The sequence below is a fragment of the Manis javanica genome, chromosome 7 (genome assembly GCF_040802235.1).
Source record: "Manis javanica isolate MJ-LG chromosome 7, MJ_LKY, whole genome shotgun sequence".
In the NCBI taxonomy this organism is placed as follows: Eukaryota; Metazoa; Chordata; class Mammalia; order Pholidota; family Manidae; genus Manis; species Manis javanica.
In genome coordinates, this window is record NC_133162.1 from 72,519,932 (window position 1) to 72,545,249 (window position 25,318).

Genomic DNA, 25,318 nt, shown 5'->3' on the forward strand with positions numbered 1-25,318 from the left:
AACTGGCCTTTACGTTGAAATGAGAAGTCCTTGTCTGTGTGCAAAGAGCGGAAATGAGAGTCTCCTTGGAGGCTCTGTGTTATAGTAACATACTAACAGAACACAGCTTGGGATTCAGCTATTTTGAAGATACATGGGGTGGGTATGTAAAGGTTCCTGTTGCATAATTTGTCCACCACTGTTTCCTCATCACATGTAGAATCTTTATGATTGCATATGGAGGGCTGTCTAAAACCAATGAAATGCAAAGGGATTGTATCTTATTTACAAGTTTGTATCTGCCAGCCATCCACAGTGAAAGTTCTGGTCAGTTATTAAGAAAAGAAAATAACAAAAAAAGAATTAAGTGTCAGTGAACATAGTCTGTCAGTGGGAAGGTGCTAATACAGAGCTAGAATTATCAGGAGAATGAGGGAAGTTTGTGATGAAAGGCTCAAATTAATGCCAGTATTTGTCTCTACCTTCATTTGTCTTTTCTGGATTGGAAATGAGATGAATTATTTTGAATAAAAATAATTTGATATATTTATATAAGTCTATCCTAATGAATTATATAATATAGACTTTGTCTTCTGTAATTTTATATTACCTTCATTTGTCTTTTCTGGATTGGAAATAAGATGAATTATTTTGAATAAAAATTATTTGATATATTTATATATAAGTCTATCCTATAAACTTATATATAATATAGACTTTGACTATCTTCTGTAATTTTATATTCTTTCCTGCCCTTTTTTTAAATAAAATACACATGTACACAAAAGAACAAAACCACATTAGAGAAGCAATCATGTATTCAAAGAAAAATTTTAATTGAAAAAAAAACTAAAAACCCAAGCCCTGAGAAAGTTCAGTTCCATGTCTCTTATTGGTTTTCATTTATTTTAACATTTTCTTAGAGAAAAACTAAAAAGCGTACAAATGAGAATAACAGTAATAACAGCATTTTCAATTACAGGTATTCCTCCCTGATCCAACACTTGCTGTCTGAACTCAGAAACAGAATAGATGGAACAGCAAGGGATACTTAGACTTTATTCCTAATCCATGTTTATAGAGTCATATTATTTCAAACCTAAATCATAATATTTTCAGTTTGGTTCTCAATATGGAATATTTAAGTTTTTCTAGTTTTTCTTCATAGTTATCATAATAACTGGCAAAAAAAAAAAAAGAATTAGAGGGTGGGGAAGGAAAGGGCCAGATGAGTGAACAGGTGGAAAAAAAAAAGGAATTAGAATTTTAAGAAGTAGTATAAAACCTTAAAATTCTGAAATGTGAAAGAATAATGTTTAAAAATATGTATCTAGGATCATAAGAGCACTCCATGATGTTATTAAGGTACTGCGAATTGAAAAAAACAATGACTAGATATATCAATATTACAACTTTTTGAAATTGATTTTTTATTTGGAAACAATTTTATCTGTAATAACTTATTTTGAAATAATTTTTCCTTAGAAATAATTTTAGGTTTACAGAAGAGTTGCAAAGATACTGCAAAAAGATCCCTTCACCCATCATTTCCCTAATCTTAACATCTTACATAGCTATGATACACATTTATCAAAACTAAGAAATTAACATTGGTACAGGTACATTTATTTTTGATAAGCCTGTCAAATTGTCATGTTGACCAACATGATTTTCTGTCCGGTTATCTGGAGCTATACTATGGCTCTTAATTGATCACTGCTATGCCCTTTGCCTTTTTAGGTAGTCATGTCTGGTACCCTGTTTCTTATCTGTTCCCCAGGCTACATATGACTGATTGCTTTTTAGGCTAGTGCTCAACCATGTCTGGTCTAAATACTGGCCTGAAACCTATGATGTGACTTGGTCAAAAAGGTGGCTTTCCAATTTTAATTTTATTTCTAATCTATGTATCTTTATAATATCCCTCTCCTCCTTTTAAAAAGTGGTCCAAATGTCTCCTTTTTCAACCAAAAAAGGCCTGATCAAAATAGTATGCAGTAGGTAGCTGCATCATAGTTCACTGTGGCTGGTGTGTCTATCTGTCTGGTGGGGAGGAGGGAGATGCAGAAGAAGTGATGAGATCAGGTGGGGCAGCTCATAAGATGGCATGTCTCTAAATAAGACCAATTTATTGGCTTTACTGAAATCCTCTCTTGGTTGTTCTTTGTGCTTTTTGAATCTAGAGATGGGGCTTTTTCACAGGGTCTATAACGTTTTCAACTGTTACCTCTTCATATACTGTTTCTACCCAATTCTATCCTCCACCACTTTATCTTCTACGTTTCTTACCTACTCCTTTTGTGTTTTCCAACCTTTTTTTGTGTGTGCTTTATTCTTTAGGTGCCTGGGGTCAGGCAAAGTGCCACTTTAATCCAAAGTTTACAATTCCGTGGACCATCAAACAATGCAAATTTTGGTTACAAGACTTCAGGGACTGCTTTATTTTCAGGTGACTGTTACCCTGAGGATGTTGCCCTGTAGGGTTACAGGTTATTGTGGGATACTCTCTTACTCGACATCATTTTATGTGGGTCCTGTGCTTTGAATTATTTTCCCTGTACCCCATGACACTATCAGACAAAAACATATGTTTTCCCTCATTATCAAATGTCCTCAGATCAAAAGCAACTCTGGTGTTAATTTACTCTAGATTCCTGGTTTTCTCTTACAGGTTTAGCTGGTTAATTCCTTACTATCTTGTTACCTCTTAGTGACTTTTAAGAAATTTTTGTTTTATATTTCACCTAGTGTTTTCATGGGAAAAGTTGGCTTGAATCTAACTCATCATTTTGGAAATCTGAAACTTATTTGTAAATATCAGTTATATCTAATATTGATTGTGATTAACTTAAAAAAACACAATCATTTTGTATTCTACTTGTAATTGCATTAGATTTATAGATTCAAATATGGAGAACTGATAATCTTACATTATTGTTTCACCATAAAGGAGTATAGAGCATCTTCCATTATAGTCAGTCTCATGTTTTTCAGTAAAGTTTTTGTAGTCTAAATTCTATTCCTGTGCCCTTTATTTATTTTTTAATTTTAAAGAAACTTGTCTTGGTACTTTGTTGGATTTGTTTGTTTCTGTTTCGTGTTTGTGTTTTAAATGGCTTTAGTTGGAGAAGGCACCATCTTTCTCAGCTATAATTGCATTATTTTAAAAACAAATAGAAATTTATGGTCTTTTATTTTATCTTAATATCTAAATTAAAATATGGTAGCTGTCTACTTTTAATTTTTTTAAAGCTCTTTAATACTTGGATTTATCAGAAGATTTTATTTTGTCTGTCATACTTTACTCTGATTCATTCATTCATGTAGGAACTAGTTATAGAGCACCTATTACTGACCAGACACTGGGGTAGGTAAACAAGATAGAAAACAAGAACAGATCTTTCATTCTAGTGGGGAGGTTGGATTGTGGAATTGCTGGCTAGGAAATAACAGGATATGGTGCTACTTTATATAGGATGGTAGAGAAGGCCTCTTCAAGGAAGAAACATTTAAATTGAAATTAAAAGTTGTATTAGAACAACCTTGTAAAGAACTGTGAGAACAAGTGACAAAAACCACATGTGGGAAAACTCTAATATAGGAAAGACCTTGACATATTTTAGGATTGGACACCAGTGTGATTATGGTTCTCCAGGTAAAGAATAGCATGTTGTAATTTTGAAGATGTAGATCAATTAGTTAAGGGCTTTACCTTTTGTGTAGTGAGAAACTCAACTGGAAGTAAAGCAGACATACATTTTATAAACTGCAAATTTGAATGTGCAAAGATAAAACTTTTTTATTTCTCAATCATTAAAATTTCCTTAGCTTTGAGCATCTTATTTCTTTTGGGTGGTAAAAAGCAATCTTGCCAGGTTAGGATAAAGTCAGTAGCTTCTGGTTTAACTTAGTTAACTCCAGCTTAACTCAGACTCTTGGGTCAATAATTAGTTCTTTGGATAAGTACTCAATCTTGCCACATAGCTCTCCCCACCTTTTTTTCTGTGGTGGAGGGTAATTGGTGGAGATACCCAGGTATTTTTCCTGGCATTGAGATGGAGGCATCTCATCTTTGTGCCATCCTCTGTCCTCAGCCATTGCTAAGTTGTACCGTGACTGTCTTAGTCTTAAATAGCACTGCCTGCTCTGCTGCATCTGAGGCTGATGTCCCTGCTCCCACCATGGCCTCTGGTCAATAGGTCTGTGTGTGGTAGATCCTCCTTAATCCAAGTTCTTTTGGGCCCACTGACCCAGTGCAAACTTGTTAATGGTTTCTGCTCATGCTGGTATGCTTATGACTGAGGCAGCTTTTCAGGAATATGGTCTGGGCATATTGCTGACTGTAGCTCTCCTGCCACATTGATATAGTGTTACATGCAAGGTTTCGCTAAGGGGCTTGCAGTTCCTTGGACCATAGCTTGGGAAAGGGAAACATAATTATCTTCTCTTCTGGGTCTTTCCTCACAAACATATTGGAGATTTTTCTCACCCTTCCTCACCCCAGGACTTTTGCCCCAGGTGAGGCAGGAAGTGAGACTTCTGAACTTACATCTAAGCTGTCTTCTTACTGCTCTTTCTCTGTGCAGTCCTCCCCAGTTTTTTATGTTTAATTGTTGTGACAGAACATACTCACGTCATCATCTGCCTTTTCTCTATGCTGTAGCTTACATTATAAGCTCTACTAGCAAAGTTTTCTAGCTGTGGTTTCAAGTATTTAAAATCATGGTTTTAAAACTTCAAAAGCCTTTGAAAAACAATTGAAATTCTTAGTTTTCAAGAATTACTGATTTCAGTGGACTTAAAGACCTAAATATAAGAGCTGAGGATATAAAACTTTGAGAAAAACCGTAGGTGTAAATATTCATGATCTTAGGTTAGGCAATAGTTTCTTAAATATGACACCAAAAGCACAAACTACCAAAGAAAAAGTAGGTAAATTGGACTTCATCAAAATTAAAAACCTTCACTCATCAAAGGATGCTGTCATGATAGTGAGGTAGCCAAGTACCAATGTATTTTCACAGAGAGTAAATAAGTCGGGAACTCAGGATTCTAAACTAGAGATAAATACCTTGTTATCATCAGTGAATAGGTAATGTAAATAAGATGGTCCTGGATGGATGTGAGAAGAGAAAAGAAGGCACCCAAGGGGAATGTGGATGCCTAAGAGTTGAGCAGAGAAAAGAAGGAATAGTCTGAGAGGTCAAAAGGAAAGTATAAATTCTCATAGATGCTTCCCCTACTTGATTCTAAGTTCTTTGAGGAATGTGACTGTGTCATGTTCATTATTTTATTCTCAGTTCTTGTCATAAAGTAGGTTTTCAGTAAATGTTGTTAGTTGAGAAGTTTTAAGAAAGCGGTGAGCATTGTCAAATGTAGCTAATAGGTCAGCTGTAAAAGGACAGCATTACAAGTAGAGGTTAATCTATAGAAAAATATCAGTGGAGTCTCCATGGAAGAGTTTATACATATGATCGCTGAGGATGGAAGAGTTGAAGAGCTGTGAGAGAGTGGAAACAAATGAGATATTCTTTTCAAAAAGCTTGATTATGAAAAATATATGGAGATACAGGGTAGGAGGTAGAGGGATGTGATATCAAGATGAGAGATACTTTAGCATGTTTATATGCTAAACAGAAAAAGTCAGTAGAAGGGGAGAAGTTGAAGATAGAGGAAAAAGGAGGTATGTAGGATTGATTGAACATTATCTTTAAGATAAGAGAAAATGGAGTGAAGATACTGGGTTTGAGTAGGAATAGGAAAATGTGTTCCACTGAAATAGGAATAAAGAAAGGGGATGGTGTGGTTGGAGAAAGGTATTTGGGTGTAGGTGAGGAATTTGGGGCATCTGTACACTTGATGAACTTTTTCAGTGAAGTTAGGAGATTAAAGTCATCAACTGAGATTATAAGGGAAGGAGATGGTGATTGTAGGAGGGAACGTAAGTAGAAAAGGAAAATTTTGAGACAGCCGTTGCAGGAAATAAGAGACCCAAGTGAATGGAATTACCTTGAAGAATTGTGATTAATGCATTTCTCATGACTGGTACATAGAGTTGTGAGTGATTGCTTTTCTCTCAGGGCTCAGCAACTCGAGTGGCTGAGTAGGTAAGTTGAACACTTGGATTGATCTTGGTCCGAGTTTTATGGGCCAATATGGTAGAAAGAGAGGCAAGTGATTCCAGTAATGAAAGTGTTTGAAGTGATGGGCCATTGAGTCAAGGCTGAAAAGGGAACAAACAAGAAAACAGCAGCTTGGATATGAAGTGGTTGAGATTGAATACTGAAATTTAAGATTTAATTAAATAAATGGGTAAATAGGAGGAGCAGTTGCTGATTATGACTGAATGTAGATCTGGCTATGGAATGGGTACTGAACTGAAGAGAAAGTGAAGGCTATTGGAGTTGAGGAGATAAAGGAACTATTAAGCTAGGGTGTGACAGGAGTCAGATAAGAGAAAGTGAGTTGCTCAGAATGGAGGCAGAGAAGTGTGGGAAGGTCCTGAGTCAGCTTCCAAAGTCTTCAATGAATGTGGGAGAGTGACCAAGAGGTCAAAAGATGACAGAAACAAGGAGAGAGAGGTAGGAACAGATGACAAAAACCTCAAAAGAGGTACTTTTACAGGGTAGAGATCTATGATGGTGGACAAGGAATGACTTCAATGCTTCACATTTGCACAGTGGGAAAGAATAGCTTGCACTCATATTTTAGTTTATGTAAGGAGACTGCTAGAATGTTGCTGGAATTGATTAAGGGTTTAGGGTATATGCTTCCAGTGGAACAGTGCAAAGGGTTATCAGGAAATATAGCTATGGAGGAGGTGTGATAGTCTAGGCCTGGGAGAGCACAGAGCAGAAATGAGATCAGAGTGTGGTGGGAAAGGGGAGTTCATTACCTATTGGAGGGGCTGTGGATTTTGGATGATGATGAAAAACATGGTGGTCTTAGCTGATTTCAGAGTTTTTATTAACTTTGTGGGAAAATGTGTTTATGCCGACAGACTGAGATACTGGGTTATGCACAAAGCTAGATGACTTCATCATTTTCAGGTCTACTTAGCAATGTTTAGCAATGTGGCCTTTGCTCAGCACGTCAGTAAGAACCCTATCATTGAGCTATTTTCTTCTCTGGCAAGGCTTACCCTTGGGTGAGGAGGGCAGGAATGGACGCTAACTTGATCATTTGGCCTTGACAAACTTGTCTCTAATGGGTGGGTAGCTGGGGTAGAGAAAACCCTAAGTCCACACTGGTGTGAGAAATCATTAGGTCAACAGGCCTTTGGAAAGCTGACACCAGGCTGAGGTGGAGTGTAAAAAGTTGAGTTCCGAAAGGAGGGAATAGTAATATGAATGATTCATATTTCTTTCAAGATATGAAATTCAATAATATTGCAGTATATTTAAGTCACATTTGTTATAAAGTATAACCCAAATTGCTACATTATTAAATGTCTATTTATAGAATTAGAAAGTGTGTTAAGTCATAAAGTTGTAAAATAATGCTCTAAAAGTGCTACCCCTCACAAAATGCCTTTCTTAAAACTTAAAATTACACTGTATTAATCTCGGCATATTTAAAATATGCTTTCAGACTTCTTCACGGAATACTTAGAATCATGATGCATGGTGTTTTCTCAGAGCACTAATACTGATATGCATGATTTACAAACTAAGAACAATTTTGCTCGTAGACAGTATGATTTCATTCTATGTTTAACAATCTCTGCCTCTCACAAAATAATAGATAACATTTGAAAAAATCACAGTTCACGGTTTTCCCATCTTTTAACCATTAGACCAATTTACCTTACATTGTTCTTTTGTCTTCTCTTAGAACTTTAGGCCAAAGGCAGGTAATAGCAAGCAAGAGATAAGGAAAATTTGGGGGAGAAAATTCAACCATTTTTTTTGTATGTGTGTGTGTATAAAAAGACATCTTAATAGTAAAACATATTCAAAGAAAACTTGAAAAATAAAGAAGGGTCTAAAAAAGGAAGAAGGATTACTTCTGGCTCAAACCAACCACAGTTGATATTTTGGTATATTTCCTGATACAGTTTTTATCTTAAATTTTGATTATTTTGTGTTTTGTTGATTTGTTTATTTTAGGTTGCTTATACTATAAACATTAATTTGTAACCTGCCTTTTCACATAGTAGCATTATTTATCATCTTTATAGCATCATTTATAATGACTGTAACTAATGTACTACTCTGTATTTGGGAATAGATTATTGGAAATGGTTTGGTTTGATGAAAGAGTATAAACATCTCTGAAGATCCTGGCTTATAATGCTTAGTAAGAATTCTAAATGGAAGGGTAGCAAAATTGGCACATACAGTAATGAGTGTAAATTTCACAAATTGGCACAAGAAACACTAAATGAAAAAATACCATCGTTTGAATATTGACTTCAAGTCTATATAGGGGGTATAAGACTTATATAGATGGCCATATCTTGATAAGGGAAAACATTCCTGCCCTTTTACAAGTGATTCCGGACTGGAGGATGCCTGATTAGGTTCCATGGAGTATCCTGGGTAATTGAACAACTGTTCTGTTGAGGCCGATGGTCACTTGACATCACTGAAGGCTATGAGAATGGATAATTACGATTTTCCATTCCACTACATGTACAGGTTCCAGGCGAATCCATGTGCTAGAATCTGTAAGGAGATACTACTGGTTTATTATTAAGGATACAATTCAGGAAGAGTAAATGGAAGATATGAATGGGGCAAGGTGTAGGGGAAGGGATGCAGCTCTCCCAACGGGGCACCCTTCCAGCACCTCTATGTGTTACTGACTGGGACACACTAACATTGTTTGGTTTAAAACAGATTTTATTTTAGTGATGGAATTCTCTGTTATTTCTCAGAGTATTTGTTTTTGTTTTAAAGATACTAACCAGTCTTCTCGAGGGATGGTCTGTGGAATAGTGGGTTTTATCATAAAAGCCTGGGAAATTGCATACTATATTGCTTTTCCCCTTAGCGATTCACCGTGAACATCAACTGTCATCAGGTTAATAAAGGCTCAGGAAAATGATATTACTAATAATAATTTAACACTTAGTGAGCATTTATTAAGGTTCTGTTCTAACTACACCATGTGTATTAATCTTTCTAATCTTTACAACAACTCTATCTTCTACAGTTATCTCTTTTTTTTTGACAGATGAGAAAACCGAGGTCCAGAGTGGTGAAATAACATGCCCAAAGCCACATAGCTGGGCTGGAAGGTAAAAGAGCCAGGATTTAAACCCAGGCAGCCTGGCTCCAGAGGGCTTCCAGGTGCTGCACTGTACTATTTGTAACCAGGAAAGAAACTGTTTTATTAAGTCCAGCATTTCTCGAACTTGTTTGACTCTTGAAATTCATTATCCTTCAATGTTTTTATAGGGATTAGTCTTTCATTGAGTTAACTCTGGGAAAATCTGCGTTGAGCCAACGTACACTGGTGACCTGCAGTCTTTTAAAACATCATTGTTTTAGAATAGAGCTAGTTTTTTTTTAAACTTGATTCTCTGTTGATAATATTAAATTATTGTTCTTTTTCTACTGAAAGCCTAATATTTTGACTCCAAGGCATTTTATATTCTCTTTCATAATGACCTTCCCAGGAATTTTTAACAGGTCAATATTACTCTGTAGTACTGTTGAGGTATTAAAACAGTTTATAATCCACGTCACTGTTTTACTCTGCTTTCTCTGCTCCACTATTAATTTATCAAAAAAATTTTCTAAAAAAGTTTCTTTACAAGTTAAGAAATGACAGCTGTTTAGTGCTGTGGAATATTATAATCACTGACATCAGAGTTTGAACCTGACTGTGCCTCTTAATAGCTGTGTGACCTTAGAAAAGCTACTTCATTTCTCAAAACTTGTGTTTCTTCCTCTAAAAGACAAGGATAATATCTTTCAGGGTGGCTATGAGAATTAAATGAGGAAATGCATGTAGCATCTGGCACATAGAAGGCTCTCAGTAAATATTAAGTACACCCCCACTCTCTTTTCCTAAGGAGGTCGTCTCACTTCTATGCCATAAATGAATTATGAAAATAGTTAGAAAAGAAAGATCAGCTTTAAATTTGAACTGTCTCAGTGTTATGCTGACATCAGCTACATTTCTGATAAAGTGATGTTGTCATGATACAGGTCTTTTGGGAGTTAAAACCAGTTTCCTTCTGGCTTTCCAACTGCCATAATAAGCAAAACCTGACTGGGCAAACACAGACCTATTTATTAGATCACTTATTATTAATGTTAAACTAGCTTTGGTGCTGACTTCTCCTGTTCTTTTTGAAATTTCACTGTTGTCATTTAAAATCTGACAGGCCTTCAGAAGCTTCACAGAATGCTTAATGGTTTAAACCATTCTCCAAAACATGTGAAGTGTATTTCCCAAAGTGGTCTTCTCCACCTAGCAATATGTTCAAAAACACGCACGTAGGGCAGAAATGCTTATAATGACATTTACTACTGGAGGTTTGTTCTGTTTTCATGGCAGTCAACTTTTGGAGTTTATGGGAAGTACATAACATATGTAACCAGAGCATGAATACTCATTTAACACACAAAGCTCTTAAAAGAAAAATCTGTGGGGATTTTTCAGTTTCATAATGACTTACTCCCTAAGCAAAAAGAATGTAGGTTTGGTTTGAGCTGTTTGTGGGGGACCTCTAATATTCTAAGTACCTCTTATAGCCCCGATACATAGTAAGCACTCAGCAAATATTTGCTGATGGGCTGAATTTGATTTCTCATCCCAACTTTGTGCCTTGCAACTTCTGTAGTCTTGGACCTTCTTCAACCTTCCAAGCTTCAGTTTCTCTTATATTAAAAAGGAGGTACCAATATTTACCTCCCAGGATTGTTGTAACAATTAAGTGTTCATGCATTTAAACAGCCAGCATAGCAAGTGGCACATAATAGGTACACAATGCTTTCTGTGTTTCCCCAGTCACCTCACTTCATTCTTCAGTAATGTTCTTTTCAGGCATTGTTTTTTCATTCCCTCAACATTTAGAAGTCATACTCAAAAGAGAATATGAATGTTTGCCAGTTAAACTGAGAATACATTCCTTTGTAGCCCACACTTGGAATATTTTAGCAAAAAGTGACTGTTTAACAGATGTTGATTTGAATCCTGGCTTTGCAATATATTGTGTGGTGACCTTAGTTACTTAACCTGTCTGTAAAGTATCATGAAGCTAAAATGAGTAATATATGTATAAAGCATCTAGTTCCATTGCCTGGTTTGTGTAGGCCCCAAATAGATGTTATTAAGTTGAAATGGTTATTTAATTTGATAATTTACATAATTAATTAATGTATATCAAGAGCCTTCTTTGTTTAAATTCCATTAAGAGCAGGTAGGCAGATTGTGAATGAACACTGGGTATATTATTATGTAGGTGACTGAATTTGGCCTTGCCTAGAATCAGGTTCGGCAAAAGGGTATTTTCTATTGTATTTGAAGTAAAATAATGGGCTGCTGTTGCATTTTGCATGACATTTTGTTTTTGATATTACCTTTCTCTATTAAATATCAAATTTAAAAAAATGAATGTCAGAGATAGGTTCATGAATGCTTAAACAGACCAAGTAAATTTTGCTGTCTAAAAAGTTTTTCATCTTTTACTGATCTTTTACATTAGAAATAAACCTGTTCCTCTCCTGTATTAAAATTCAACATATGGTATTGGTAAGCCAAATTTAATAAAATGTTCTGCCCATTTAAAAATTCTCTTGAATTGTCTAGCTCTTATATAAAAATGATTCCTATGCTGGCTCACTAAACATTGCAAAGCTGGTGCTTACAGAGTTTCATGAGGATGGCATTGAGCATTATAAAAAAGGTTTAATTTTGAAAATGTTTATAATATCCTGGTCAAATTAACAATAAGATTCTAAAAGGGCTACCAAAATAATAAACATTTATTTTAGAAGTGAACTTTCTGTGATAAGGTGTTAGTCTCTGTTTTTTTTTGTTATATAGGGTATCTTTTATTAATTGAGGTATAATTCACAGAAGAGTTTTAGTGGTGTTAAATATAGTCACAGTGTTGCAGAGCCATCATCATTATCTAGTTCCAGAACTCTTTCATTACACCCAAAGGAAATCCCATACCTATTAAGCAGTCACTCCCCATTTCTCCCATGCCTAGCTCTTGGCTGCCATGAATCTGCTATGTCTCTATGGCTTTACCTGTTTAGAGTATTTCATGTAAATGGAGTCATATGAGATACTGCCTTATGTATCCAGTTTCTTTCACTTGGGATGTTTTCAAGGTTTATCTATGTTGTGGCATATATCAATGCTCTATGCCATTTTAGGGCTGAGTAATATTCCATTGTATGGACATACCACATTTTGTTTATCCATTCATCAATTGATGGATGTTTGGGTTGTTTCTACTTTCTGGCTACCATGAATGATGCTACCTTGAACATTTGTGAAAGTTTTTGTATGGAGATAAGTTTTTAATTCTCCCTAGTATTTACCTAGGAAGAAATTATTGGATCATATGGTAACTCCATTTGACTTGTTGAGAAACTGCCCAACTGTTTTTCTAAAACAGCTGCATCATGTTTTTAATGGTGTCTAAGATACTTGGAAGAAATGAGAAAAAAGTTAAAAATGTTATCTTATTAAGGGGACAATCTATATGAATTTTATCTTTGCAAAAAGAAAAGTGTTTGACAACCATTCCATAAAGCTTGAAGTAAGCTCTGTCTCTCTAGGATATATTAATCTCTATTCCTTTATGGATATTGAATTGTTTTCTTGTAGTAATGATAAAGGAGTTATTTCTGGGTGGATTTATTTTTCATGTTTTAAAGTATGAAAATCAGTATCACTGTGGATATTGAATACATTGTTTACTAAGTTTTGTCATTTTAGCCTATAATTTTCAGTTGTTTTTGCAATTGTTTTAGTGCCTAAAATAATGTATTGTGTTGGTTAACTTTATTTCACTTCTAGAAAGCCTGAGTATAGGTAATTACATTTGAGCTAGGACTTTAATCAAGATCTTTGTCTGAATATTGACACTTTTAATTAGGTTTTCTTTTCTTTATTAAAATATTTCTTGGGTCTGTATTATTAAATTTGCAGTTGATAGCCTTCTGTACTAACTGGAAGTAGTACACAAACTGAAAATAAAAAAATTTACCTCAAAATTAAAAATAAAACTACCATATGACTCAGCAGTTACACTTTTGGGTATATATCTGAAGGAAACAAAATCACCATCATGAAGAAATACCTGCACCCCCATTTCATTGCAATGTTATTTACAATAGCCAAGACAGGGAACATCCATCAATGGATGAATGGGTAAAGGAAATATGATACACATACACACACACACACACACACAATGAAGTATTCAGCCATAAAAAGAAGAAAATCCTGCCATTTTCCATAACATGGATGGACTTTGAAGGCATTATACTAAGTGAAACAAGTCAGACAGAAAAAGACAAATACTGTGTGCTCTCACTTACATGTGGAATCTAAAACAACTGAAGGCATAGAAGCAGAACAGATTGGTGGTTGCCAGAGGCAACAGGTTAGGAATTGTGGGGAAAGGGAGGTGAAAGTAGTCAAAAGGGACAAACTTCCAGTAATAAGATAAATTAGTTCTGGGGATGTAATGTATAGCATGGTGACCATAGTTACCCTGGTATTGTGTATCTGAAATTTGCTAAGAGATCTTAAAAGTTCTCATCACAAGAAAAGGAATTGTAGGAAAACAATTCCATTTACAATTGCATCAAAAAGAATAAAATGCCTAGGAATAAACCTAACTAAGGAGGTGAAAGACCTGTTCTCTAAAACTGTAAGACACTGATGAGAGAAATTAAAGAAGACACCAATAAATGGAAACACATCCCATGCTCATGGATAGGAAGATTAATATTGTGAAAATGGCCATCCTGCTGAAAGCAATCTACAGATTCAATGTAATCTGTATCAAAATTTCAACAGCATTTTTCAAGAGCAAATAGTTCTAAAATTCATATGGAACCACTAAAGACCCCAAATAGCCAAAGCAATCCTGAGAAGGAAAAACAAAGCTGGGGGTATTATGCTCCCTGGCTTCAAGCTACACTACAAAGCTACAGTAATCAAGACAGTATAGTACCGGCAAAGAGCAGACCCACAGACCAATGAACAGAATAGAGAGCCCAGATATAAACCCATGCATATATAGTCAATTAATGTATGACAAAGGAGCTATGAATATACAATGGGGAAATGACAGCCTCTTCAATAACTGCATTTGGGAAAACTGGACAGTTACATGCAAGAGAATCAAACTGGATTACTCCCTAATAGTATACACAAACATAAACTCAAAATAGATAAAAGACCTAAATGTAAGACATGAAACCATAAAATTCTTAGAAGATAACATAGGCAAAAATCTCTTGAACACAAGTATAAGCAATTTTTTTCTGGACACGTCTTGCTGGGCAAGGGAAACAAAATAGAAAATGAGTAAGTAGGACTACCTCAAACTAAAAAGCTTCTGTACAGCAAAAGACACCATCAACAGGAAAAAAAGGCAGCATGGAAATATGGAAGAATATATTCATAAATGATTTATCAATAAGGGGTTAACTTCCAAAATATGTGAAAAACTAATACATTTCAACACCAAAAAACCAAGAAACGTGATTAACAACTGGGCAGAGGGTCTGAACATACATTTTTTCTAAAGAAGAAATACAGATAGCCAACAGGCATATGAAAAAATGCTCCACATAACTAATCATTAGGGAAATGCAAGTAAAAACCACAATGAGATAACACCTCACACTAGTTATAAGGGCCACTATCCAAATGACAAGAAAAAACAAGTGTTAGTGAGGATGCGGAGAAAAGGAACACTAAATTGGTAGGTGTAGGAGGGTTCCCTTTTTTCCACATCCTGAATGTAAATTGGTGCAGCCACTGTAAAAAGCAGTATGGAGACTCCTCAAAAAACTAAAAATAGAAATACCATATGACCCAGTAACTCCTAGGAATTTACCCAAGGAAAACAAAACCACTGATTTGAAAAGACATATGCACCCCTAGTTTATTGGCACATTATTTACATAGCCAAGATATGGAAGCAACCAAAGTGTCCATCAATAGATGAATAGATAAAGAAGTGGTACATACACATAATGGAATACTATTCATCCCTAAAAAAATAAAGAAATCCTGCTATTTGCAACAACATGGATGGACCTAGAGGGTATTATGCTAAGTGAAATAAGCCAGGCAGAGAAAGACAAATAACATATGATTTCACTTATTTGTGGAATCTAAAAACAAAACCAACAAAATAGCAGTAGACTTATAGACACTGAGAAGAGACTGGTAGCTACCATGGAGGAGAGATTGGGGATGCTGGGCGGGCAGGGGAATGGTGATAAAAGGGCACAAAAATTCTCAGTCATAATATAAGTTGGTCATGAGGATGGTAGTACATCATGGAGAATATAGCCAATGATTTGGTAAAATCTTCCAATATTTACAGATAGTAACTGCACTAGTTGGGGTGAGGATTTTATAATGTGGTTAATTGGTGAACCACTGTTTTATTTACTTGAAACTAATATAAGATTGTATATCAGCTGTACTTCAACTAAAAAAAAAAGAATTGTAACTATATGTTGCTGATAGATGTTAACTAGACTTATTATGGTGATCATCTGACCATATATATATATATCAAATCATTATATTGTACACCTTAAACTAACATAATGTTATGTGCCAATTGTATCTTAATAAAACTGGGGTAAGAAAAACTTCCCAGATAAAATGTTAATGGCTATTTTTATTTAAGGTATTGGTAAAGGGAAAGAAGTCAGGGAAATTTTGGAGGTCAAGTTTTACACTATGAAAACCCAACTTAGTGATTTACACATACTTAGAAATAGTATGAGTGAACTGTGACCAAAAGATGATTTCTAGGAGGAATAATTGTCATGCAGATGGAACATATACCCATACTTTATTGTTCTTGGTATTCAAACTCTGATCTTGTTCCCAAGAAGGAAGATGTTCCTTCAACTGGATACTGTAATGCATTTCTCTATAGAAAGAGTATGGTTCATCTAGTACTCTTAAATCTAGTTCCTCATTAAATAAAAATTTTAAGTTCCTGATAGGAGGCAGGTACTCTGTTATGTACTGTTATATTTACAAAGATACAAAGATGAATGAAGCTAAGTGTGACATAATTCCTAATCTCAACTAAGAGCTATTTTTTGTTAGCTGTAGGAGCACAAAGTGGTTGAAAGTCACCTAACATAGTTATATGGACTCCTTTCTTTTTCCATGGGTCTTAGTTACTTATGGATTAAAGTACTTATGGATTAAATTGGCCTTTGTTTATTGCCCAAGATATCAACTGTATTTCAAATTTTTGTTTCTTTGGAAAAATGTTCCTCAAATCTTATGACAAGTATAGCTGAATTTGGGGAACACAACTGTGCATAAGTTGGAAACTACCTATTTTGAGATAAAAAAGAATCTTGCCTTAGCATTTCTGAGTTGAGGTAGAGTAGGTACAAAGTTTTCAGTTCAAATTGGTGACTTGCTGAGTGATTGAATGATTGATCATAATCTACTAAAAAGTGTGAGATAAAGCACAGTGGCCTGAGTGGTTTTCAGGTACAGTCAAGTCTTCAGTGTGATAAGCATTTTTTAAAACAACTCTTATTAATTTTTTTTAACTCATTAATTTTTATTTGTTTCTTTTGGATAATCAGTTTCTCTTCCTCTTTTTTTTAGGCCATGTGTGAAAGGGTTTAGAGTCCTTGATGTTTGAGAAGACAAGGTAAACATTCACCTAAGCCATTCAATATCCCTGTGACAGTTGAATGCTTTGGTATTTGATATGAAAAAAGATTTTCAGTTATTTAAAAAGTTAAGTATTAATTGTGTTGAAAATATTTATATCCAACATTGCTGTAAACACTTTATTTCATTAGTTGAGTTATGTCTCACAACAATCCTATGAGACGAGGGAGCTTAAGCGCAGAAGCCTAAGCATTTCTGCTATTCATGTCATGCATCTGGCAAGGGTTGTGATAGCACCAAAGTAGTGCTGCTTCTTTCTTACTCCTTTTTCCCCCTCATACCCTTTTGCTTTTGTTATTTTTTACTTTGCAGGACAATTTTGTTAGACTACTTTGTTTCTAAGATTTAATTGCTAAGGTGGGTTTTATGTCCTTGGGAAATCTGTAGGTTCCTATTTCCCCGTCTTCCACACTTTTTACATTTTTTCCTCAAGTTACACAGTTTAACAAATTAAGTAATTTGTCTGGGATCGTTCAGACAAATGGTAATTCTCAGTCTCCACCTTCATTTCCCCTTCTCAGAGGTGACCATTCTCAACTCTTAGCTGTTTGGTTTTTACCTGTGGCTTTTCAAGTAACATATATAAATAGATGTTACCTGAGTTTTCAGTTGAGGACATAACTTGTGTATATGATTTTCTGTGTCCTTATCATGAACTCAGCTCAAAATTGTCTACCGGTTGCCCAAATATCCTGTTTTCTTTCATACTACTCTGGTAATGTTAGCATCTTGAAGAAGTCCCTTTCAGAGTAAAGCTGTCCAACCTGGAACAGTTTCTGTTTTCTCATAGTGGTCAGCTGTCCAGGAATTTTATTTTCTCCTGTGTTGATCTTCCATTTCTTTTTCTTTCTTGGCTTACTCACATTTTGTTGAAGAAAGGGTGAATGGGAGGTGAATTATTTGATACCTTACATTTCTGAAAATGCCTTTATTTTCCTCTCAAACTCTAAAATAGTTTGGCTGTGTATACCATTCAGACTTGGAGCCATTTTCCTTCAGAATGTTGAAGATTTTGTTCCTTGTCTTCTAGCTTACACTATGGCTACTGAAAGTTCATAATCATTCCAGTTCCCCATCTTTGTAACCTATTTCTCCATCTCTACAGGCTTGTAGTATTTTCTCTCTGTTTCCACTCTTTTAAAATTTCAAAAACTTATGCTTTAGTATGGATGTATTTTTAAATCCATTATGCTGTGCATTCTGTATTTTCAATTAGGAAACTTACATTGTTTAATTCTGGGCCTTTTTTAAATTATTACATTGATTTTTCTCTTTGTTTTCTCCTCCATATCCCTATTATACAATGTTGATTTATCTTTGAATTATCTTGACTGGAGCCCTAATTTCCATATTTTTTTCTTATTATCATCTAACATTCTTTCTGATGAATTTCCTTAAGTTTAATTTATAAGGGCTCTTTTAAAACTTATCCTTTTTTTTTTTTTGGATGGACTATCTACTCTTACCTTTCCAGGGATATTAATGATATGGTTAATTTTTTTTAGATTAAAAATTTTCTTCTCCCTACATCATTGCATCATTATTCATCTTCTAACTTTTTTCTTTCTTTTTCTTTCTTTTCTTTTCTTCTCTCTTGTCTTGTCTTGTCTGTTTTCTGTGACAGAGGCTTCTCTCGGATGAGTAGTGATCCTTAGCTGTCTGCAGGTGTGACCCTAAACGTTGTTGGGAGGCTCTGAGTACATTGCTGGCACTTGGTGACTGTGAGCCCACTGTAGGGTAACTTGTATTTCTTAGGGAGCACTTCAAATCTGCTTCTGATTTCTTTCTCCTTTCTGAAAATGAGTCTTTTAATCTCATGCCTGGTGAGTGAGACCTATATACTGGTTCTCTAGGGACTGAGTGAGGGAAGTAGGCTGAGGATTTCATCATTCAGTATATTTATGTGTTTACTTACTCCCCCTGGTTTCATTAACTCCTCCTCCCTGCCATGTGCTTTCTGTCCCTTTGTTCAGAAATCCACCTCAGAGAATAATCCCCTAGAATTTTGCCTTGGTGAAGGAGGCACAGTTAACTGAACCATGTGGAATCATTAAGGCATTTAGAGATTAAGCTGTTTCTTAAGGACATTTCAATCAACCTTTATTTAGTGGTACTTTCACCCCTGTTTGTAGGGGCACCATCTGTTCCCAATTCCTTAGGTTTTTGATAATTCTGTGGACTGTCAGGCCGGGTTTCTAAGTCTCCACATTCCTGGGTTACGATTCAGCTTTCTTCGATCTTCAGTCAGTTACCATGGGTCCATCTACTTTCTAGCCTTCAAACTTTTAATTATGCCTTAAAAATACCTTATTAGCATTTTAGCTCAATTTTTAGAAAGAATGAAATTAAATTATATATATTTAATCTTCCATCTTTACCTAGAATTTATTTCTAGATTTTTTTTGTTTAAGCATTATTTATCTGTTCATTTTTTTTATTGTGGTAAAATACACACAAAATTTATTAGACATTTTTTTCCTTTCTTTCTTTTATTTTTTATTTTGGTATTGTTAATCTACAATTACATGAGCAACATTATGTTTACTAGACTCCCCCCATTATCAAGTCCCCACCACACACCCCATTACAGTCACTGTCCATCAGCATAGTAAAATGCTATAGAATTACTACTTGTCTTCTCTGTGTTGTACAGCTCTCCCCATGCCCCACCCCCTAGATTATGTATGCTAATCATAATGCCCCTTTTTCTACCTTATCCCATCCTTCCGACCCATCCTCTTCAGTCCCTTTCCCTTTGGTAACTGTTAGTCCGTTTTGGGTTCTGTGAGTTGGCTGCTGTTTTGTTCGTTCAGTTTTCTCTTTGTTCTTATACTCCACAGATGAGTAAAATCATTTGATACTTGTCTTTCTCCACCTGGTTTATTTCACTGAGCATAATACCCTCTAGCCCCATCCATGTTGTTGCAAATGATAGGATTTGTTTTCTTCTTATGGCTGAATAATATTCTGCAGTGTATATGTACCACATCTTCTTTATCCATTCATCTACTGGTGGACACTTAGGTTGCTTACATTTCTTGGCTATTGTAAATAGTGCTGCAATAAACATTGGGATGTATATGCCTTTTTCAAACTGGGCTCCTGTACTCTTAGGGTAAATTCCTAAGACTGAAATTCCTGGGTCAAATGGTATTTCTATTTTTAGTCTTTTGAGGAACCTCCATACTGCTTTCCACAATGGTTGAACTAATTTACATTCCCACCAGCAGTGTAGGAGGGTTCCCCTTTCTCCACATCCTCACCAACATTTGTTGTTGTTTGTCTTTTGGATGGTGGCCATCCTAACTGGTGTGAGGTGATACCTCATTGTGGTTTTAATTTGCATTTCTCTGATGATTAGCAATGTGGAGCATCTTTTAATGTGCCTGTTGGCCATCTGAATTTCTTCTTTGGAAAAGTGTCTGTTCAGCTCCTCTGCCAATTTTTTAATTGGCTTATTTGATTTTTGTTTGTTTAGGTGTGTGAGCTCTTTATACATTTTGGATGTTAGCCCTTTATTGGATATGTCATTTATGAATATATCTTCCCATACTATAGGATGCCTTTTTGTTCTATTGATTGTTTCCTTTGCTGTACAGAAGCTTTTCAGCTTGATATATGAACAATTTTCACTTGTTCATTTTTGCTTTTGTTTCCCTTGCCCATGGAGATATGTTCATGAAGTTGCTCATGTTTATGTCCAAGAGATTTTTGCCTTATGTTTTTTCCTAAAAGTTTTATGGTTTCATGACTGACATTCGGGTCTTTGATCCATTTCGAATTTACTTTTGTGTATGGGGTTAGACAATGATCCAGTTTCATTCTCTTACATGTAGCTGTCCAGTTTTGTCAACACCTGCTGTTGAAGAGGCTGTCATTTCCTCATTGTATATCCATCGCTCCTTTGTTGTTTATTAATTGACAATATATGTTTGCATTAATATCTGTACTCTCTATTCTGTTCCACTGGTCTGTGGGTCTGTTCTTGTGCCAGTACCAAATTGTCTTGGTTAATGTGGCTTTGTAGTAGAGCTTGAAGTTGGGAAGTGAGATCCCCCCTGCTTTATTCTTCATTCTCAGGATTGCTTTGGCTATTTGGGATCTTTGGTGGTTACATATGAATTTTACAACTATTTGTTCTAGTTTGTTAAAGAATGCTGTTGGTATTTTGAAAGGGATTGCATTGAATCTGTAGATTGCTTTAGGCATGATGGCCGTCTTGACAATATTAATTCTTCCTATCCATAAGCACAGGATGTATTTACATTTGTTATTGTCCTTTTAATTTCTCTTAAGAGTGTCTTGCAGTTTTCAGGGTATAGGTCTTTGACTTCCTTGGTTAGGTTTATTCCTAGGTATTTTATTCTTTTTGATGCAATTGTAAATGGAATTGTTTGCCTGATTTCTCTTTCTGCTAGTTCATCGTTAGTATATAGGAAAGCAACAGATTTCTGTGTATTAATTTTGTATCCTGAAACTTTGCTGAATTCAGATATTAGTTGTAGTAGTTTTGGAGTGGAGTCTTTAGGGTTTTTTATGTACAATATCACATCATCTGCAAATAGTGACAGGTTGACTTCTTCTTTACTACTCTGGATGCATTTTATTTCTTTGTTTTGTCTGATTGCCATGGCTAGGACCTCCAGTACTGTGTTGAATAAAAGTGGGGAGAGTGGGCATCCTTATCTTGTTCCCAATCTTAGGTGAAGAGCCTTCAGCTTCTCACTGTTAAGTATGATGTTTGCTGGGGGTTTGTCATATATGACCTTTATTATGTTGAGGTACTTGCCCTCTATACCCATTTTGTTGGTAATTTTTATCATGAATAAATGTTGAATTTTTTCAAATGCTTTTTCAGCATTTATGGAGATGATCATGTGATTTTTGTCCTTCTTTGTGTTGATGTGGTGGATGATGTTGATGGATTTTTCAAATGTTGTCCCATCCTTGCATCCCTGAGATGAATCCCACTTGATCATGTTGTATGATCCTCTTGATGTATTTTGAATTCAGTTTGCTAATATTTTGTTGAGTATTTTTGCATCTATGTTCATCAGGAATATTGGTCTGTAATTTTCTTTTTTTGTAGTGTCTTTGCCTGGTTTTGGTATTAAGAGTGATGCTGGTTTCATAGAATGAGTTTGGAAGTATTCCCTCCTCTTCTATTTTTTGGAAAACTTTAAGGAGAATAGGTATTATGTCTTTTCTATATGTCTGATAAAATTCAGCAGTGAATGTATCTGGCCTTGGGATTTTGTTCTTGGGTAGTTTTTTGATTACCAATTCTATTTCATTGCTGGTAATTGGTCTGTTTAGATTTTCTGTTTCTTCCTTGGTCAGTCTAGGAAGACTGTATTTTCCTAGAAAGTTGTCCATTTCTTCTAGGTTATCCAGCTTGTTAGCATATAGATTTTCATAGTATTCTCTAATAATTCTTTGTATTTCTGTGGTGTCCATCATGATTTTTCCATTCTCATTTCTAATTCTGTTTATGTGTGTAGGTTCTCTTTTTCTCTTAATAAGTCTGGCTAGGGGTTTATCTATTTTGTTTATTTTTCAAAGAACCAGCTCTTGGTTTCATTGATTTTTTCTTTTGTTTTATTCTTCTCAATTTTATTTATTTCTTCTCTGATCCTTATATTGTCTCTGCTTCTGCTGATTTGTGGCCTCATTTGTTCTTATTTTTCCAGTTTCAGTAATTGTGACTTTAGACTATTCATTTGGGATTGTCCTTCCTTCTTTAAATTGTCTTGGATTTCTATATACTTTCTTCTTAGAACTACCTTTGCTGCATCCCGTAGAAGTTGGGGGCATTGTGCTGTTGTTGTCATTTGTTTCCATATATTGCTTGATCTGTGTTTTAATTTGGTCATTGATCGATTGATTATTTAGGGACATGCTGTTAAGCCTCCATGTGTTTGTGAGCCTTTTTGTTTTCTTTGTACAATTTATTTCTAGTTTTGTACCTTTTCTATCTGAGAAGTTTGTTGGTAGAATTTCAATATTTTTGAATTTACTGAGGCTTTTTTTGTGGCCTAGTATTTGGTCTATTCTGGAAAGTGTTCCATGTGCACTTGAGAAGAATGTGTATCCTGCTGCTTTTGGGTGTGGAGTTCTGTAGATGTCTGTTAGGCCCATCTGTTCTAGTATTTAGTGCCTCTGTGTCCTTACTTATTTTCTGTCTGGTTGATGTGTCCTTTGGAGTGAGTGGTGTGTTGAAGTCTCCTAAAACAAATGCATTGCATTCTATTTCCTCCTTTAATTCTGTTAGTATTTGTTTCACATGTGTTGGTGCTCCTGTGTTGGGTGTATAGTATTTATAATGGTTATATCCTCTTGTTGGACTTCCCCCTTTATCATTATGTAATGTCCTTCTTTATCTCTTGTTACTTTCTTTGTTTTGAAGTATTTCAACATCTGCTTTTTTCTCCTGATTGTTTGTATGAAATGTCTTTTTCTATCCCTTCACTTTTAGTCTGTGTATGTCTTTGGGTTTGAGGTGAGTCTCTTGTAAGCAGCATATAGATATGTCATGCTTTTTTATCCATTCTATTACTCTGTGTCTTTTGATTGGTGCATTCAGTCCATTTACATTTAGGGTGATTATCGATAGATACGTACTTATTGCCATTGCAGGCTCTGGATTCATGGTTACCAAAGGTTCAAGGATAGCTTCTTTACTATCTAACCATCTAACTTTAACTCACTATTACACTATTATAAACACAATCTGATGATTCTTTATTTCTCTCCCTTCTTATTCTTCCTCCTCACTCTATATGTTAGGTGTTTTATTCTGTACTCTTTTGTGTTTCCTTTGACTGCTTTTGTGAATAGTTGATTTTATATTTTGGCTTTAGTTAGTATTTGGTTGGTCTTCTTTCTTTGCTGTGATTTTATTTTCTCTGGTGACATCTATTTAGCCTTAGGAGTGCTTCTTCCATCTAGAGGAGTCCCTTTAAAACATCCTGTAGAGGTGGTTTGTGGGAGGCAAATTCCCTCAACTTTTGCTTGTCTGGAAATTGTTTAATCCCTCCTTCATAATTAAATGATAATTGTGCTGGATACAGTATTCTTGGTTCAAGGCCCTTCTGTTTCATTGCATTAAATATATCATGCCATTCTCTTCTGCCCTGTAAGTGTTCTGTTGAGAAGTCTGATGATAGCCTGAGAGGTTTTCCTTTGTGGGTTATCTTTTTTCTCTCTCTGGCTGCCTTTAATACCCTGTCCTTGTCTTTGATCTTTTCCATTTTAATTATTATATGTCTTGGTGTTGTCCTCCATGGGTCCCTTGTTTTGGGAGGTCGGTGGGCTTCCATGTTCTGAGAGACTATTTCCTTCTCCAGCTTAGGGAAGTTTTCAGCAATTATTTCTTCAAAGACACTTTCCCTTTTTCTTTCTCTTTTTCTTCTGGTACCCCTATAACGTGATTATTGTTTCGTTTGGATTGGTCACACAGTTCTGTTAATATTCTTTCATTCCTGGAGATCCTTTTATCTCTCTCTGCTTCAGCTTCTCTATATTTCTGTTCTCTGATTTCTATTCCATTAACAGTCTCTTGCACCTCATCCAGTCTGCTTTTACATCCTTCTATTGATTGTTTCATTTCTGTTATCTCCCTCCAGACTTCATCCCTTAGCTCTTGCATTTTTCTCTGCATGTCCATCAGCATGGTTATGACTTTTATGTTGAATTATTTTTCAGGAAGATTGGTTGTATCTGTTTCACCAGGCCCTCTCTCTGGAGTTGTTTGAGTGATTTTTGACTGGAACGGATTCTTCTGCCTTTTCATGGCAATAGAAGTGATAGCTGGCAGGTGGCACATGTGTCAGCTGGGAGAAGAAAGTCCCTTCCTGCTTGCTGGTTGCCTTGCCCTTCACCGCTACCTGTGCTGGTTACCCACCCACAGGGAGCAGTCTCTGGGTTCATCCCCTGTGCTACTGTGGGCGGGGTAGTTACCCTACGTTACTGCGGGGGTTCACAGATGCGCCGGGTGTGTTCTCCTGTGAGAATAGCTCCGCTTTGTGCCCTCCAGACCTTGCGCCGGCTTCCTCTGCCTGTGCCTGGCAACCGTGTGCTGGTGGCAGCCTCTGGGTCTGTTGCCGTTAGGTGCATGCTGGGAGAAGACTCTGTGTGGTTGCTGTGGGTGCGGCTGCTCCCTGGCTGGTCTGCAGCAATGGCGAGTCAGCCGGTTTGCTTGCAGTGCTGGTGGAGGGTAATGAACGGCAGGCTGCTTATCACCATGAGGGCCTTCAGAGCTGCGTTGCCACCCAGGGGGTTAGGGCTCCTGAAATTCCTCAAAATTCCCAGCCTGCTGGGCTAAGTGTGCCGGGATGATTTCATCCACCTGTTAAACCCTTGTCCATTTAAGACTTTTTAAAGTGCTGGCTTTTCTTTTGTCCCAAGGGTGCCGGCTGTGGGGACCCGCTTGCAGTCTCTGTCTCAGATTTTACTTTTCTGTTTCTCTAAT

General features: G+C 35.9%; 1 protein-coding gene across 13 annotated transcripts in view; it reads left to right on the top strand.

Annotated features, from left to right (window-relative positions):
* SHLD2 (shieldin complex subunit 2) overlaps positions 1–25,318 on the top strand; it is a 105,496-nt gene that overhangs the window by 4,222 nt on the left and 75,956 nt on the right. For 2 of the 13 annotated variants that reach the window (XM_017679683.3, XM_017679680.3), the window contains exons 2-3: positions 9,157–9,220; positions 16,780–16,825. The exons of 6 other annotated variants lie outside the window; for them this stretch is intronic. The gene's annotated coding sequence lies outside the window, so the exon portion shown is untranslated. Of the gene's footprint in view, positions 1–9,156; positions 9,221–9,253; positions 9,273–16,779; positions 16,826–25,318 lie in introns of those variants that run through there. 5 more of the 13 variants (XM_017679687.3, XM_037002524.2, XM_017679682.3 and 2 more) reach the window with 3 other exon arrangements.